A 6,000-nucleotide genomic window follows, 5' to 3' on the forward strand; every position below is an offset into this window, starting at 1 on the left:
GGCAAAGGGTCGCTAATTGTGTCTTGCTCATTAGGGTACTGGAGTGGGGTGTAGGGTGAAGTTTCTACTTCAGAGCAAGATTTTTCAGTTTCTTTCTTCCGTATCTGAAGGCAGATGCTACTATATAACCCGTAGAAATCTATATGGGCTTTTTGCAAGAGATTTTTTTGGTAAGTGCGTGTATCCATCTTTTAAAAGAGTGTCTTATTAACTGGAAATAGAGTTGGTCCCTTTCTAGCTTAATATTGCTATTTATGCAAAATAAAACATCTTTAACATGTGAAATCAAGAGAGCTTCCATGATATGACAGCCAGGGGTCTGATGAGGTGGACTGTCACAAGAGGGGTAAGAGAAACTTCTGGCTCCAGGAGAGGCAGTGGTCCAACATGAGCCCACCTCTCCCACCTCCAGCCATGAGGCCACTGACTACGCTTAAGCGAAAGCAGCTTCCTATTTGCTCACAGGGGAGAAAGCTGGGCTTTGGGTGTCTACTGCCCACGAAGAGGGGCAGATCTCTGGCCAGAGGTACCAAACGGGTGACATAAGTGTTGGGTTTTTTCTCTATATCAGACTTGGCTCCCTCAACAAAGGACTGTATTCATTATAAGCTTCTAATAAGATACCCAACTTGCCCTAAGAATTATTTATGAGACCTGGCTATGTAATTTAAGGCTATAGAAAATAAGTGACACTACAAGTTCAGGCACTGATGTCCCTTTTGTTGATCTACTCTCGGTGACCTTTACGGCTGAGGTCTGGAAGTCCTCAGCAACCGCTGATGCTAATGAGAGCTGAGAGCACTCCATGATCTCGGTAGATTAAGCTCTAACCTTAATAACTGCTGATCTAAATGTTCCCACTTCAGCAGCCAAGGAGAGGAAAAATGCTCTGGAAATTTAATTTAATCTCTCAGAACGAGCGTCCCGTGTGGGCCTCGCCCCTGCTGCGGGACCATCTCCTCACAGAACGCCTCAGCCACCACCTTTGAGGGACCTGCTGATACAGGGCTAAAATCTCATCCTAAATCTGATCGCTTTAGACATTGTCCAGTCTTCACATAACTACAACCAAGTTAACTGTATGAAGAATTTATGGTCATGATGTTTATCACCTCATGAACTGGGCAGAGAGGACTCAGCATTTAGTCACTGTGCAGCCCAAGGGTTATCATGTCCCACAGGTAACATTTGAAAAAGCATTTTGTAGCGTAGAACGTAATGATAGTAACTCCTGGACCCTGTAAGAAACAGAAGCCAACGGTCAGGGCCTCCACGCAGCGGTCAGGCGCGTGCGAGCTGCAGTTGGTAGGGGCCATCTTGTGGTAAGACGCTTGTACAGTCATTTTAAAACGGTCCATAAGGTGATGCCATTAGGTTAAAAAGAACAATTTGAGCTTCCCCCGACCTTTTTGTGTTACTGATAGTATTTTAGTAACCCGAAAATGAAAATGACCGTGTGATAACCGTTTGCCTGAAACGCAGACTGGGCAAGGGCCTGCAAACAGTCAGGCCCCAGCAACAGGCCCAGCTGGACTGCAAAGAAAAATGGATTTTATCTTTTTCAGGTAGATTTTAGAAAATTCTTGGGTTTTAACCTTAATTGCCTAGCAGTTTTAAAAATGGTGTCCAAGAATACTTTTAAAAATAAATACCACAGTTATGACAACTCCACAGAAATGCTAAAACAAAACTATAACAAATTTGTGAAATACAGGCTACGGCAGTTGGGGTCATCATCTTCACGCCAGAGCAGAGTATCGCAGGCTGTCGTACAGACAATCGAGGAAGTGAAAATAGTGGTGTCAGACCTGAATAACCTTTGACACTGTGAGGGAGATGCTCTGCTGTTGTGTATTTTGGCCAAAGCGCAAGCACACGTGCAGCTCGGCTTCCTCTGAAGCAGAACCAAGACAACTGTCACCTCAATAGGTGCTTAAAACAAAGTTATACCATTTCGTAAACAGCAGTAAACTGGTTGCCTTCTGGAATTTTCCAAATATTAAAAAATAGTAAACAAAAAAGTTCTTTTTTGCTTTAATTTCTTGAATTTTGCTAATAAAGCCTTGAAATTTAATTATATTATGTATTACTCTAATATGTTGTTCTCACTGTTGCCTAGGCTGGATCATTACTTACAGCTTAACTAATATTGATGTCTAACAAGTGGCACGTACATATCTGTTTTTTAATACTCAGTTTTCAGAAAAGCATCCATTCACAGAGTTGACTGTAAGGTAATCCTCTGCTTCAAATAACAGGCAACAGCAAAATATTTGAGGAATAATTCCAGTACAAAAAAAGAAGGAAGAAAGGGACTTGGAAAGGTCTCTTATCTTCATGCCAGAGAAACTGGATCAATCACTGCGTTACCCTGGGGACTACTATTGCTTGATGAGTCAGCCTACCCTGCTCTTTCTCAGTTTGGACCCCAGTTTAGGGGTGATTGTCGCCAGCCACTCCCTTTCCATCCGTGGTCATGTAACAGTTAGGACAGACTGGTGTTGGGGAGCAGCTCACCTGCATCAGGTGAGGATGAGTGTGCACAGGGGCATTGCGCAGCTCAGACAGGAGGAGACAGTTTTCCGTTTGCCTTTAGTTGTGCTAGAGCGGCTGTTCTGCCTCCCTCCACTATTGCAAATACAGCACCCCTGGAGTAAGTACAGCAGTGCCTTACACAGAAAGACGTCGTGAGGAAAGGAAGGATGGGATTCAAACATAGGCAGCTGGTGTTCTCTTAGGCAGCTTCAGGTAGTCCATGGGCAAGGTTACCAGCAGTGTCAGGGTACAGTCCTGAGCTAAACAGGTCATGGAGGCTGAACCATCCTGTGGTTTCTAGAAGTGATTCCTCCAGTCGAGGATGCCATTGATCAGCTGGGAATCTTGCATGGCTGCTACTAGCACGGGAGGGAGCATTTTGCCAAAACTGCTTCATGAATAGAGAGAAGGTGGATCCCAGGGTGGGATCTCATCCTGCCCCTGGGATCCCACCTCTGTCTGAACAGTGTCATAGCGTTTCATGAGAAGCTGTCTCCAGCAATGACAGTTGTTGAAGGGATCCCTCCGGTGCTGCTCGTGCTCCGTCCTGCTCCGTCCTGCCTCTCCCTGCTTGTTCTTGCCATTTGCCACAGTGGCATACAGTGCAGCTGCCATCTCTCCGAACACCCTGTGTGACAGCAGCGGCCAGTCCCGTTTCATGAGCACTATCTTCACCAAAATATTTGCAGTAGAGAAACCAGATGCACTCCCTCTAAATAAAGGTGGACTTATTTGCAGGATTGGCTGAAAAAAAGGAAATTGCCTGTTCTCAAACAAAAGTTAATGCAGTTGCCATTGTTATTCCAAGATTTCAGCAACACTGAGAAAAGATGACTGATACGTATAGCTATGTTGGAGCTGGTACATCAGCCTCCAGTGCATTTCCTGCCAATTTGGTAATAACCACTTCCTGGCTAATAAACACAGTCTCAGAGTTTATTTGCCTTAATCACCTTGGCCTTCCGCTTCAGAGTTCATCCAGCCCAAAACAATACTATTGCATTTCATTTTTTTTTTTAGACACATCCTGATGTCAGAACTACAGCTAGCAAAGGAACAGGATGGAGGACATTGCACTGCTGGATCCCAGAAAAGGGAACTACTGTTAGTGGCGTTGCCTGAACTGTTGAAATGTTCCTGTGTGGATCCTACAGACCTGCTGTTGCCTGTCATGATGTGCTTCTTCCCATTTTTCAGCATATTAGCACTGATACACATTTTACTTAGATTACTCTGGATGGGTTATTCCTAAATGCAGCTGCTGACAACAAGTTATACCTATGGTAGCAAATAAAACAAGTTCTGTACTAACAGCTTTGAAGAACAGAGGGAGTCAAAACAGCAGCAATAGAACAAAGCAAACACGGTCATAACTTGACTCCTGTCATACTTACTGTCCCAACATCCTGACAGAAAACCTCCTTCAGCATTTTGTTCAATGCAGAAGTCCTTTCAATGCTCAATAGAAACAAACCAAATCTGACTCAGCATAATACCTTCTTGTTACACATGTGGCATTTCTCCCTCCTTTATTCATACCAAAAGTCACATTTGGATGATATAATTTTCTCTCTCTAAGACAAGGTAAAGGACAATTTTTAGTCAGTATTTCTGCACAGAAAATGGCACTTCCAAGCCTTAGAAACATCTGGCTCCACTGCATTTTACTGTGCCATCCTGAAAACTTGACCCCTCTGGCCTCTTGAGCAACTGGAGTCTGAGGGAAACCATCCTCTGAATAAATCAGCAATAATAAACTAAACAGTTTTGAGGCTAACAAAACTGTTTATCATCTCAGTTGTTCTAGTCATTTAGGCAGACTGTTTACTCTGATGCTCACTTTCAAATGGCACATTATGTAGACTTACTGAAAAATGTGCTGGCAGATGCTACAGCTAAGAATAACGTGAAGCAGTCAGGTGATTTGCACAGGGAGAACTTCTGCTTATGAAGATGAGTAATCCAACAAATAATCTTGTTTTCTTAAGTTAAAATCCTAATTGGGAATATTTTCCTGATGGCAAATTGTCAATAAATTATCAATTTGCTTTTTAAACTAAAAGTTTTAAAATAAACTGTCAGAGCATTTACAGATGATGTGTAGAGACTGATTTGAGGTTCAACAAGGCCAAGTGCCGGGTCCTGCACTTGGGTCACAGCAACCCCAGGCAATGCTACAGGCTTGGGGAAGAGTGGCTGGAAAGCTGCCCAGAGGAAAAGGACCTGGGGGTGCTGGTTGACAGCCGGCTGAACATGAGCCGGCAGTGTGCCCAGGTGGCCAAGAAGGCCAATGGCATCCTGGCCTATATCAGAAATAGTGTGGCCAGCAGGAGTAGGGAGGTGATCGTGCCCCTGTACTCGGCACTGGTGAGGCCGCACCTCGAATACTGTGTTCAGTTTTGGGCCCCTCACTACAAGAAGGACATGGAGGTGCTGGAGCGTGTCCAGAGAAGGGCAACGAAGCTGGTGAAGGGCCTGGAGCACAAGTCTTATGAGGAGCGGCTGAGGGAACTGGGGTTGTTTAGTCTGGAGAAGAGGAGGCTGAGGGGAGACCTCATCGCGCTCTACAACTACCTGAAAGGAGGTTGTAGCGAGGTGAGTGTTGGTCTCTTCTGCCAAGTAACAAGCGATAGGACGAGAGGAAATGGCCTGCAGTTGTGCCAAGGGAGGTTTAGATTGGATATGAGGAAAAATTTCTTCACCAAAAGGGTTGTCAGGCACTGGAACAGGCTGCCCAGGGAAGTGGTTGAGTCACCATCCCTGGAGGTATTGAAAAGACGTGTAGAAGTGGTGCTTAGGGACATGGTTTAGTGGTGGCCTTGGCAGTGCTAGGTTAACGGTTGGACTTGATGATCTTAAAGGTCTTTTCCAACCTAAATGATTCTGTGATTCTATGATTATAAATTAGGATTGTTGCCTTCATTTCTCCAAAGCAGGACCCTTGCCTACTATTTTTGATTGTATAGGATAATTACTCTCAATATCTAAATTTGACATTGGTTGTTTGCTCACCAATTTTTTTTTATTAAGGGTTAAGCTGGCTTTAAACTTGTAAAAGTTTTTCATATATTAAATTCATATAGTAAATTCATAATCAAGCATGCTTCTAAGGGTAGTGGCCACCAAATCCCCAAACCAAACCCAACCCAACACCTGAGGAGTAAGAGTGATGCTGTCAATCCCATGGTATTTGGAAGCAAATTTTCAAAATGTGTAACATACAAAGCATATCTCCATTATAAGATTGTTATTGTTCTTTCCTCAATGGGTAGCATTTTGGGGGGCAGACTAGGCTACTAATTAGGCTGCTGGGCTATCAAAGCCTAACTGACATTCAGCAACTGTACTATCTGAATACAGGCTAGGTGCTTGCTCCCTTTCCTCACCACGTTGACTTTTCAGCCCCATGTCACCCTCTTCCCAGGACAGGTGTTTGTGTGACCATGGGACTTTCTGGACCGGGGA

This window comes from Calonectris borealis, chromosome 1 (assembly GCF_964195595.1).
Source record: "Calonectris borealis chromosome 1, bCalBor7.hap1.2, whole genome shotgun sequence".
NCBI lineage: Eukaryota > Metazoa > Chordata > Aves > Procellariiformes > Procellariidae > Calonectris > Calonectris borealis.